The sequence below is a fragment of the Chinchilla lanigera genome, unplaced genomic scaffold (genome assembly GCF_000276665.1).
Source record: "Chinchilla lanigera isolate Chin_1 unplaced genomic scaffold, ChiLan1.0 scaffold00023, whole genome shotgun sequence".
Classification (NCBI taxonomy): domain Eukaryota; kingdom Metazoa; phylum Chordata; class Mammalia; order Rodentia; family Chinchillidae; genus Chinchilla; species Chinchilla lanigera.
Genome location: NW_004955424.1, coordinates 7,894,296 through 7,907,899, shown reverse-complemented (window position 1 = coordinate 7,907,899; position 13,604 = coordinate 7,894,296). Strand labels below are relative to the sequence as shown.

The following is a 13,604-nucleotide window of genomic DNA, read 5'->3' as shown; positions in this document are numbered from 1 at the left end:
TACTACTTTCTATTAGTTTATTGAAAAGAAAGATTTTTACATATATCACTTCATCAATTTTTTCAATTTTGGGGTATTAATTTTTCATGCCTATGTCCTGTAATCTTAGCAAGTACTTTGAAGATAGTAATAAGCTATGTACTAACCACTGTTACTCTCCTACTGCCTTACTTTGAAATTTTATAACATTGCTTTTATTGTTTTTTTCTTTTAAATTAAAAAAAATAAATATTTACCCATTATGAATTATGCTGGTGCAAACATGAGTATTTATATATCACTGTAATATAATGTCTAACTTTCAGGAAGGTATTTAGAGACAAATAGGAGTTTTAGTTTTACTTTTAGTTTCATGAACAATTTCTTCAGACAGAGGCAAATGCGATGGGATAAGTGAGTTCAAAATGAGGTGAAGCATTCTGAGATCAATAGCAAAGTGTCTTTTACAGTAATTTGTAAATTTAAACATTCACTATGTACTCTGTAAAGTATATCTATGGTATATTTTACAAATGATTTTTTTCTCCAAATTTTAACAGAAATAAAGTCCAGCATATTATTTTTAATTGTTGGTGGAGTTGACTAGAAACAGATTTGCTTTATTTAAAAATTAAGTGTGAATCTTTTAACTTCTGGAATCCATGCAAATATACAAATATAAGGTACACTGAGGACTACTGAAAATTTTGGCAGATTCGGTGGTGTTTGTTTCTTAAGTCTGTGTTTTCATCTAAAGATTCCTTACAGAGCAGTAAAGAACTTAATTTGCATACTTAAAACTATAAGTAGAAGAGTAGGGAAAGTATCATATAGTATTCAATTGATGTGAGGTTCTACATCTTCAGTAGCAGGCCACTGACTGCTAATCCAGAGTATTCTAAAAAAATTTCCCTCAGCTAGACTCTCACATATCTCAGGATAATGGATTAACTCCTTAATTATAATAATATTGATATTACCAAGTAGGCCAAAAGTCTGTCTTAAAATTTTAGTTTTACAGTTCTGGAATTTCTTTTTCCCACAGGGAACACAATGTAAAACCTTTCCATTATTCATATTAAAATATTTAAATAAATTCTAATAATATGATGCCCTTATTTTCCTAGTATCCTAGAGTACAAGTAAAGAATAACCTCAGACTTCAATGAATCATTAAGCCAGAATTACTATCATTGGAGTTGTCAGGAAAACTTTTCTGTTCAATAAACAGTCTCAGTGTTGGGATATATATTCCATTGTGGTTTTCAAGAAATATATTTTCAAATGTATCCAATTAATCTATGATGAGGAAGGAACTCTTCAAATTGATTTTAAGAGAACACACTACATTGGAACTACATCCAAAATGGATATATAAAAAAGAAAATAATAAGTTAATATATTTGATGAACATAGATGCAAAAAAATTTGAGTAAATGCATGACACATTAAAAGAATCATAAACCATGATGAAGTTGAATTTATCCCTGAGATATAAAGATGTTTCAATAAATGTGATGTATCCCATTAACTAACTACAGGATAAAAGCAACATGAGTATAAATATAGATGTACTAAATGCATTTTAAAAATTCAATATCACTTCATGATAAAAACTCTCAACAAATTGGATATAGCAGGGATGTAACTCAACAGAACAGATACTACATATGGCAGATCCTCAGCCAATGCCATAATAATTAGGAAAAAAGTTATCAGCTTTCCTCCAAGTTCAGGAACACAATAAGGATACCTCCTCTCACCACATATATCCACCATAGTACAAAAAGTCCTAAAAGCAAACCAGGCAAGAAAAAGAAAAAAACAATCCAAATACAAAAGAAAGAAATGTTTTTCTCTATTTACAAATGACATCATTTTCCTAGAAATATTAAGAGTCTAACAAAAATCTTTTAGCATTACAAATTCTATACATTTTCAGAATAAAAACAATCAACATACAAAAATCAACACTATTTCTATTTACAAATAATGACCTATCCGAAAAAGAAATTAAGAGGTAGAAGTATAGCACAATGGTAGACAGGAGGGTTAGCATGTGCAATGCCCTGTGTTCAAACCCCATCACTAAAATAAAACAGGAATTAAGAAAACAACCAAATTTACAATATCATAAAGATCCATGAAATACTTAAGAATTAACAAATAGATAAAAGACTTGTATACTGAAAGTTATAAAACATTGAACAAAATCAAAAAACTCTCAAAAATTAGAAAGACCTATGCTTGTCTCTCTACATCAGAAAAATTAATATTGTCAAAATACCATATTGTCCAAAGTGATGTACAGATCCAACACAACTTGCATTAAAACTCCAATGTCATTTTCACAGAAATCAACAAAACAATTTTAATATTTTATAAAACAAGGAAAGTACGGTAGTACCTCAGTTCACCAACTTAATTTGTTTTACGATTTGGGGACAGATGGCTGTTTTGGTGTCTGTGTGGGGAATATGTGGTTGTGCTTGGCACCCAAAAGGGAGCAAATTTTTAATGAGTGCTTTTGTTTGTGAACTGAATTCTTTGCAGACAGAAGCATCTGTAAACCACTGTACTTATGTAATTTCAGTGATGAGAAGAATAAGCATGGAGGTATCATGCTTTCTGATTTCAAGTTATATTATAAAACCATAGTAATCAGTGTGTGCCACCATTACAATGGACACAGCCAGAAGACCAGACAAGTAAGTTCAAAAATCAGTCCACATGTAAAATTGGTTAATATTCCACGAATGTGCCAATGTACAGGGGAGATAGGTTGGTCTTTTCAGTAATTGGTGTTAGAAAAACTATGTATCCTCATGAAGGAATGAGAGTCTTCATCTCTATTTTATACAGAAGTGAAAACTGACTCAAGGTAGATGTAAGACATAAGACTTGCAACTCTATATTCCCAAGAAGGAAACACGGGGCAACACCTCCAAGACATTAGGTTAGCAACGGTTTTTGCATGACACCAGAAGGACAGACAAGAAAAGCAAAGATGAACATTTAGGACTACTTCAGACTAAAAGGCTTCCGCACACAGCCAGAGACAATAAAATGAAATGGCAAGCTACTAAATTTGAGAAAATATATGAAAACTATGTGTCTGAAAGTTATAAAACATTGAACAAAATCAAAAAACTCTAAGAGTTACTGTCCAATCTATATAAGGAATGGGAGTAAGGAGCAAAAAATATTTCTTTACCATCTGACTAAAAATAATGGATCAAAGACAGCACATATTCAAGTAAGGCATATAGATGGCTAACAGGGGTACAGAAAAGTGCTTCATGGCATTCATCATCACCGAAATGCAACTCAAAACTACAGTGAGATGCCACCATATATCTGTTAGAATGGTTATTATAAAGCAATTTAAGTATAAGAAGTATTGGTGAAAATGTGGAGGCAATGTAACCCTTATACATTGTTAGTGAGACTGTAAATTAGCAGTGTGAAGGTTCCTCCAGAAATTAAATATAGAGCTACTATATGATTCAGCACATTGTCTCAATGAGATATGTACATTTCTATGTTCATTATAGAATTGTTCAGGATAGCCAATACTGAAAGAAAGTATTAGTTGAAGCATGAATGGAAATAGCCATGGAAAAAACAGAGGATAAACATGCCATTTGTAACAGCATGATTATGCTCAAGGAGATAAGCCATGTATAGAATGGTCAAAAGTAAAAGAGTTTTACTTTTACTTTACAAAAGTAAAGACTTTTACATTTATGTCAAAAGTAAAAGACTCATAGCAACAGTTGAATAGGATTTTAAGGGCTGGAAAGTTGGATAACTGGGGAGTTGTTAGTCAAGTATTACAAACTTCCAGTTAGTTATGAGAAGATTAAATTAGCATGTATCTGAGGTGTGAAATTTACTGTAAGTGTTATATTCTTAAACGTTCACTTGAGGAAACTATGTGAGATGATAGATATATTAATTATCTTGATTGTAGCAATAATTTCTAAATATATAACAAAATACCACATTGTATAGCATACAAACAATTTTTATTGTGAATTATACTTCAAGGAACCTGGATACAGAAATTTATTCAATTAATATAGTTATCAGACTTTGCATTGAAAATATTCAAGAGCACATCAAAATTCTTACAGTTTACAGGTAAAATAACAGTTTTTGACAAAAATATGGTTCAGAATTTAGTACATGTCACCATAGTATGTGTAACCTGTCTGCCAATCACATTCCTTAAACATTGATTTTAAAAATAGCATATGCAGGATAGAGGGGGAGAAAGAACAGAGAATAAGAGAGCGAGGGAAGGGAGAAAATACACATTTAGTTTCTTGTGGGTGTGCAGTTGGAACACACATCTTTGGAACCCAAATAATACTCAAAATTTGCTTTTATCATCAAGTACCCCCAAAATTTTACACTATGTTTCCATATCAAGGGGAGAAATACACTTTTTAAAAAATAGTTTATATTTTATCTTGATGCAATAAAATCTTTGTGTTTCGCCTTTCTATTTTCTGTGTGGGGTTTTGTGGCATAGAACATAGTCTTTCCAATAAGAAGCAGATTTGCTGCCTGGCAACAGATAGGATGGGTTGAAGTTATGAGCTCAATGGTCACTTAGGGTTTAATGCTACATATTGTGGGAGCATTGTAATATGCGGTTCTATGCGGTATTTTCTGCCTAATATACTGATAACCCTGTAAGCACCTTCATGCCATTAGGAGTTCTTTTCATCCCTATCATTTTGTTCTACAACCCTGCATCATTCTTAATGTTTTTGCTTTCTTCTATTTTTGCCTATATTGGTGGCATTTTATGATTGTTCTTTTTAAAAATTCTCTTTAAAATAAAAAAATGACAAATATACTTTGAAATAGCTTGTCTTCATTTTGTTATCGCAATGATGAGGTCAGTTTGGAACATTTATGAAAATACCCTCGTTTCTTTTTTCATACCTGTTTTTATATTTATTACTTCTCAGGCTGGACAAATACGTTTTCTGCCAGATATTTTCTCTCCCTGCATCCTGCTCCTTAGAACCTAGTGACACATTCTTTTACCATGCCATGCCCCAAAATCGAAAGTCTCCCACTTCCTCTAATATTCAATCTGCAGACAACTTTGTCATTTTAATATTTAGCAGAGACCATAGTGTTTTGTTCACTCACTTCTGCTTTTGCACTGTAGTCTTTGGCTCTAAATTCCTTTAGCCCTCAACTTCCACATATCTGAAGAATTATAACACTTCACCAAGTTTTCCTAGCTAAGGTTTACTACAGTAAATCAGTGAAGGATATAATTGTTGCATATCATAAAGTTGTAAGGGTCAGTGTGTCTAGCCTTGCTCTATTACCCCACTGTGTAACTGAGTATCAAAGACCATGATACAGCTTTCTTTTACTGAATGTAGCAGTGACACTCATGTGCATATTCTTCCCATACAGTAATACCATCTTTCTGTTACTTGCAATTTCTGCATGATATATACTAACTTTTTGTGAAAGTTTATCTGTATTTGAAACAATTTACCTCTTTCTTAACTCAGGCCCTTTCTTGTTCTACCACATGTGGGTTAAAAGAATTTGCTGAAGACTCTTTTCTCTTTCTATTGTAGAAATTTTGTCTTGACCACAAGATCAAAATTTGTTTTTAAGTTGATCCTATACCTTCCTGAGTTTCTGATGTCCCTATTTCAAAGTCTGAGCTTTTCTTTTTGTTCACATACTAAATTCTGAAGACTTTTTTTCTTTATCTTGCTAGCTGCGGTTTTCCTCTTGCCTCATTACAAATCTAATTCTTTGAGAGAAAGTGTTCCAAAACAGGTCTTCAAATTTCTCCCTTCGTGCTTAGCTTTGTGGCAAATATAGTCTTGTAAATCAATTCAATGGAAAAAAATTAGTGTGGTAGTTTTCAAACTAGTTTTATCTGTTTATTAAATACTTGCATGTTCTCTGCAATACATTGTATTTGGAATCATTTTGGGATTATGAATGTATATGGACATATTAAGACATGATGACACTCTGGCCTCAGTAATAATTGTGTAAAATTGTAAAAATAGACTATATATTAAAAACAATGTATCAATTCAAACAGTTTTCTGTGCACTCTATGTATCCATTACTTAGCCTGCCTTTTTCCCTGAAAGTGATTCAGCTGTTTGCCAGATTCCTGAATAGAAAAATGTACTAAATTTGTGGATTTGCCTTCATTGTGAGATTCCTGCTGGTAGCTAATTCCAATCACATTATCATGTCCTCTTTTAGAAATTTTACTCTTTATGTGTGATTTTGTTAAAACTTTACCTCTACTTTGAGTGTCTTTCTCTTATGTGGTGGTCAGTGCATACACAGGAGTCAAATTGAAGATTGACAGAAAATATTAACTATAATTATAATGGAAAGAAATAGTCAGGAAGTTGGATGATTCCAGACTAATCATATAAAGGCACAGCGATTCTTAGTTTATTGCTTTGTGTGTATTGCCATATAATCCCTTTCCTAAGGTATCAACGGCACCTTGCATTCATTCTAATCAGTTGAACCTGGCAAAAATGATTCATCTCATGATTAGGTTATAAAATATAACTAATATAAATAAATATCACTTAATTATTATATTATTATATCATGTTCTATTATATTAATCATCCATCTAAACACACTGAAGAGAGAGATTACCCTTCTGATTTGATGAAGAAAGTACTGTACCACATTGATGAAGCCCTCAAGGAAAAAACAACCTGCTATAAACCTCTAGGAACAAGAGTAGCCTGTAGTAGTCAGTGAGCAAAATAGCTGGAGTCCTTAGTCATACCACTATCATTCACATAAAAATCTTGGAGTAGAATCTTCCCTCAGCAAGCTTTGACACGAGAAAGCAGATCAGAAAACAGGTGAACTACATCCTTCTAAAACTGTAAACAGAGAACACACGTGATCTGTGCTACACTGATTATTCATGGAAATTACGAGGTGATAAATGCATAGTATTTTAAGTTGCTAACTTCAGACTAATGTGTTACACAGGGATAGAAAGCTGGCTTTACTGTAGCTTTCTAAGAACCATATGTTGATTAGAGACCATTAATGACTGCCATTATTTGTCCTTAACCTCTGAATGGCCTCCTCAAGAAATTGTTCTGGATTTTGTGTGATCCAGAGTTTACCTTTCATTAGAAACAGAGGCCTCTAAAAGTTAGGACAAAGTTTTTCTGATTATTCTAGTCACACAGGAAATTATTAACAATGAATTAAAGCCTTTGTAGGTCAAAAGAGAAACAAAAACTTAAATTTTTTCTGTGCAGGCAAGAATGCTTAACTTTCTCATTTCTTCCACTAGTGTCTACATCTGCTTGCATTGTGATTACATTTTCCACTCTTGGCTCAATTTAGATTGTGCATATGTGTGTGCCCGTGTGTGTGTTCACAGGTGGGTGGGGGTGTGATTGTGTGTGTGTAACTGAGTTTGCTGGAATGTGTGCACAAAGACATTTATTAACTTCTTTCTGATTACTACACTTTGGTTGATGAGTATACAGTAAACATTTTTAGCAAAATTTATTTCTCAAATTTGCTAATGGGAACGTATAATCACACAAATATATGTAAATACTACTCTCATTCATCTAAATATTTCAATAGAGACATGTTACTTCAAGTAAATAAGACAACTGTAACTTTTGTCTTCTAGAGGATGACACATGTCTTAGTTTTTGATGTTGCTGAACCTACTCTTTTAGAAACATTAAAAATAAAAACAAGTGAGTCTTACTGTTCTTGTTGTTTGTTTGTTTGTTTGTTTGTTTTAAAGTCACTGAAAACTTTCTGGTGTCAGAGATCTGGAAAAATGGAGCAGCAAGTAGCAGGTTTCTGATCTAGTACGGAAGTGGCAGAAGTCTAAAAGCTGTCTACTGGGCACAGCATATGTGCTCAGAGGATGCTGCGAAGCCTATTACAAGTTTTATGGTTTGTTTATAAGCATAAGAATGAAGATACCAGGAATCGATTCAGGTCCCTGAGGGAGTGCCAGCACCATGCTGGACACCTTTCCATTTGTCTATGGAAAGGCAGAACAATGTGGCCATCTTTTCACCTGCGGTAAAAGAATAGGAGCCCAGAAACTGTAAGGGTAAGAACAGATTCATCACTGAAGAAAATCCAATAGTAGAAATTTAAGAACTTCATGAATTAGAGTCACTTCATTCTGGTGAATACTGCATAAAATTCTGTGGAGAAGACCTTGAATTAAGACTTTACTATGACCAGACACATGAATGTAGTTTTAAATAGTTTTTATTTTCCTAGAGAACATTCAATTTAATTAGGCCTTAATGTAAGAAACATTATTTCTCTGAGACTTAAACACTGCTATTTTACATACTATAATGAATTAAAAATTAAGTGTGATCCTAATTTCTTTACAATTATATGTACTTAAATGCATCTTTTTTGTTCAACTTAAAGCCCATTAGACATTTAAGAAACACATTCACAAAAGAATAAAAATTAGCACAAATTAATAGGGTGCCATATGGTATTTCAGTATGTTTATATATTATATAACGTGTAAGTCAGTTTGAACATATCTATCTCCTAAAATATCATTTTTTACAGTGTAAACACTTAAAAGACTTTCTTCTTTTCTTTGGCGAGACAAAAAATTTTTCTTTTTATTTGTCTTTTTGAGACAGGGTCTCACTCTGCAGTTCAGACTGTCCATAAGCTCACTATGTAGCCCAGGCTGGTCTGGAACTCACAACAATCCTCCTGCCTCAGCCTCCCGGGTGCTGGGATTACAGCTACCACACCTGGCTAAAAATTGTTTTTAAACTGTTTTCTTTAAATACATAGCCTTCTCTCACCTTCACCCACTCTAGGGAGGAAGGAAATACGCCATTCCTAAGAATCTCACATGGTGAGGACAAATTATAAAATCTCAGATGGTGAGGGCGAATTATAAAATATTTACAAAGGGGAAGCAGATATCTGCCAATGCTGTAAGCTCCAACACCACTGTCCCCAGGCCCCTCTCATTCTTTTAGAAAAAGCCCCTGAGAGAAATTGAATATATAACAGGGCCTTCTTTTAGAGGGGCTCTCCAACATCAACATGGAACAGGAAGCTCTGAGATTTACCAAGTAAGAGGGCGAGGATAGGCAGTAGCACCTCAGATCCACAGGATAAGAGATCAGGTGCTTATCACTCTGCATTCATTCTGCCTTTGCCAATATGTTTCTCTAGGTCCCATTCAAACATCGACTGTTTCCTTGTAGAAGTCCTCGTTCTCCACTCCCAGTGGAGGAGTCTGGTTCCTTGGTCTTTCCTTCCCTCCCTCTATCCTTCCTGTAAAATATGGGAGGTGGCTAGAGGTTGTTGATGGGCAGGGCCAGCTTCCCCCTTCCAGCTGGGGGCAGGTTGTCCTCCTAGAAGAAACGCTGAGGGAGGGAGACTCGATGTCCATGGCTAAGTAGCATGGATTCCTTCCTGAGCAGGGACAAGGCAGGAAGAAGTCCAGTACATCTGGCTGGATAAGGCTGTCGGTACAGATTCACAGGGAAAGCTTCAGGAGGCAGAAAGTTGGGGCAAGTCTGGCACTGGTCTGACCCTTAGGGTAGGACACTAGCCCTGGGCCACCCTCCCTTTCACCTGACTGTGACTGTCACCACTCATCAGTCTTGTTCATCGTGGCTGTGATAGGAGCCAGGCACCCACAGAGCAGAGGTTGTCTTCATGTCTCAGCACAGCAGTGATGCTCACACCAGCTCATCTAGTAAGATTCCAATGCTCTGAGTAGCTTCTGTGAGGTCAGCAATGGGCTTGTTGCCTGTAGGGCAGATACAGAGGACCTACAGCCATTTCCCTAGACACTTGTAGTAGAAGGTATGTGGCATGGGTGCACGTCTAGCTTGTCCTTCCCCTTTAAGTCCTCCAGACAGACAGCACAGTTCTGCCCACAGAGCTGCAACACCTTTGCATCATTTCTAAGCACCACTTCCTTAAGGTCGTATCATTCACTCTGTGCTGGGTTCCCGCATTCCACATGCTGTCTGTTTATGGCAGGGTTGGGTTAACAGCATAACTAGGGCTCTCACTTTCCCATCTGTAACTTGGCAGAGAAAGTTTCCTTTGTTCACAAAAGGCTGGTGATGCAACACATGTGTCTGTTCCCCAAACCTGATAAAACAGCAGCAGAAGATGAAGCTGAGCATGAAGACAAAGATGCCTGTGCCAATGACAACCATATAGATGTTGAGTGGGAGGCCCTGGAAATGGATGGGTGACATTGACCAGGATGTGTTGGTGCTAACCAGATCCAGGACACAGAAACACCCATTATACCACTTTTGAAAATACACAGTGAATGGTTTTGACAGTTATCCGGAGCAGCAATACTACAACAGAACTTCTTACTTCTGTCTAACTGTAGTGAAATACCCATTGGGATTGTTGACTTGACGGGATTAGGAAATGCCTAGCAAATTATTGAAGCACACTTCTGGGAGGTCTACGGAGTGTTTGCAGAAATGAGACACATATAGTCAGTCTGGGAAAGGGCTTCTCTGATTGTAGAGAGCATTCTCCAACAGGCTTGCAGCCAAGATATAATACAACAGTAAGAAGACAGAAATCAGCCTGCATTTGAACAGTTCTGCATCAGTCAGAGTTTTACTAGAGAAGCAGATATTACATACTATATACAAATATATAAGAAATTACAAGATTGGCTTACAATGGTCAGCCACAGAGTTGGATGAGGTAGCGTGCAGAGGGTATCTGTCTGCTGGAGACTGAAAAGTTTTAGTCCAAGTTCTGGAGCTCATTGCAGTGTTCTATGCAAATCTGTATCAAGAGGCCTGAAGAGTCTATCAGGGAAGGCTGAAGGATCCAAAACTGAAGCTGTAGAGTCTGTGCTGGGAGCCAGAAGAGGACCCCCAAGCTGAAGGTGAAGATTGGAACTCCTGTGAAAGAACAAAAGCAGACCTGTAACCCTTCCTTTATGCAGTCAAGGTGACGAGCAGCCTTATGATGGCTCCTTTGGACCCTATGGTGTAGAATTTCTGAACCAACTTAGTTAAGCCTCTAAATTTCTCTAAATGACACAACCAGTCAACTATTACAAGCTCCATTCTGCTTCACCAGATGCATCTTTTGCTTGTACCATTTCCTGTGGGGATCAGACTTCACTTCCTTCAGCCTTTCAACATGTGTTCATTCCAGCAACTCTCTACAGAGTTCCTAGGTCTTCGGTGTTGAACTGTGCTGTAGCCTTGAGCCCTGTTATTCTGCGGCTTTCAGCTTCTTGGGCTGAGCAGGTACTGGATCCTCTGGCTCTCCAGTGCATAGGTGGCCAGCATGGACTATCCTGTCTTGGATCCTGTAACCCTGCCACACAAATCACTTACTGATCAATTCTTCCCCATCTCTCCGTTCTGTTTTCTCCCAGACTCTGGCAACGGCCATTTCACTCCACTTCTGAGATGAATGTCTTTATACTTTTCATAGCAGGAGACTATACAGTATTTTTGGTTTTTCTCCGGTACCGGGAACAGAACTCACGACCTTGCGCTTGCCAGGCAGGCTCTTTGCCGCTGAGCTAAATCCCCAGCCCCCTATACAGTATTTTTAATTGTGTGTTTGGTTTATTTATTCAGTTCCATCCATGATGTAGTAGATAACAAGATCTTACATTTTACAGATAAGTAACATTTCATTATGTATATGCACTAAATTTCTGTATCTTTCATCCATTGATTGGAACTTAATTTGTTTCCATTTTTTGGTTATTGTGCACCATGCAACAATAAATTTCAGAGTACAGGTTTCTCTTTGACGTACCATCTTCATTTCCTTGGGATAAAATCAAGTAGTGGGATTGGTGGATCATATACCTATTCTATATTTAATTTTTAGTACTGATCACACTGTTTTCCATAATGACTATATTAATTTACACTACTATCAAGAGGGTATGAGCTTCCTTTTGTTCACATCTTTGCCAGCAATTGTTTAACACCTTGATAATCTTCATTTTGGACTCATATATTACCTCATGGATTTGATTTTCATTTCCCTGATTATTATTCATGTTGAGCATACTTTCATGTACCTATTAGACATTTGTGTATCTCCTTTTGTGAAATGGCTATTTAAAATGAATATGTTTTTAATCATGTTATTTTTATTATTGTTTTGTTTAGTTGCTATTGCATTTTTACTTTCATATATATATTAAACCAATTTTCAGATGTATAATTTGCAAATATTGTATTTTCTAAAAGTGTTTTGGCTCTGATGATTCTTCCCTTGCTGAGCAGATTTTAGTTTGATATAACCATGTAAACTTTTCTTTCCAGAGCTCAGTAAATATTGTCCAAAGAATACTTGTCCATTACAACTTCCTGAAGCATTTTGCCCAATATTTTCTTGTATTAGTTTCACAGTTTCAGATCTTACATTTAAACCTTTAATCCATTTTGAATTTATTTTTGTACCTGGTGAGAGATAGTGGTCTACATTATTTTTTCTACATATGGGCATCCAATTTTCCCACTCTTTTTGAAAAGACTGTCTTTTTTCCAGTGCATACAGTATTCTTAGTACCTTTGTCCTTAAATAATGTTTTAATGTTTTGAATTTTTTCATAATCATTTGCAATGTTCTCTATATTTGAATTTTTTCAAATACTGAAACTTCCTTGGCACAGGTACCTTGCAATAGGAAGAGTATGTGATTTAATACAAGGACTTACAGTTTAGGATGAGCAGTAATACGGTATGGACATATTACTATACGCAATATATTTCTCAGGCTTGCAGACAAGCAGTGGAAACCAATTATACACAAAAATAATAACGTAGCAGGAGATAGACCACATGAATTAATGGTAATACTTCCAAAAATAAGTAACATAATACCACAGTGATACCCAGGTGAGTGCCATTATTTTCCTCCTAATTCAAATTTGGATCCAGACAGTTTTGGTTGTGCTTAGGTAACATGGCTTTTTTTAAAATTAAGATATAGAGTGGTCAAACTCCTGACATAGGTCATAATAGTATTTTAATACAATTTCTGAAGTTCTTCCAATTTTTCAGCTTGGTTCTATTTAAACTATCTCCTATGTAAGAAATGCAAAGGGCAAAGGAGGAACAAAACAGAGGATAGATACTGGGAAAAGGGAAGAATATGTGTAAATGGTACAGGGAACGGAGGACTGGGAAGGAGGGAAGGGGAGGAAAGGGCTAGGGATTTTAAAACAAGAGAATGGAAGGAAAAAGTGGAAACAAAGCTTTTGTAGATGGAGAAGTGGAGAAAGGTTGAAGGGAGGGAAGGAGAATGAGGAAAAAAGAATTCAGAAATGTAATGTACAGGTGAAAATTCCCCATATGGTGATCATTATGTACAGCAAGCTGTATTGATAAAAGCAAGTACGATAGGAAATGAATGATAATCCCAAATTCAAAGATAATGAGATAGAATGGAAATAGGACTGGAAAGTTTCAGTGGTCTTGAGGTAGAGGTTCAAAGCAGATGAGAGAGAGATGCTCATGACCAAATGTGCAAAGCAGGTAGAAGCCTGATATCGGATTATTTAAGCAGGAAGAAACTTAAATCCAAGATGA

General features: G+C 35.7%; 1 pseudogene; it reads right to left on the bottom strand.

Moving 5' to 3' along the window:
* Positions 1-9,734: 9,734 nt before the first annotated feature.
* On the bottom strand, positions 9,735-12,067 carry LOC102020933 (annotated as a pseudogene).
* Positions 12,068-13,604: the final 1,537 nt, after the last annotated feature.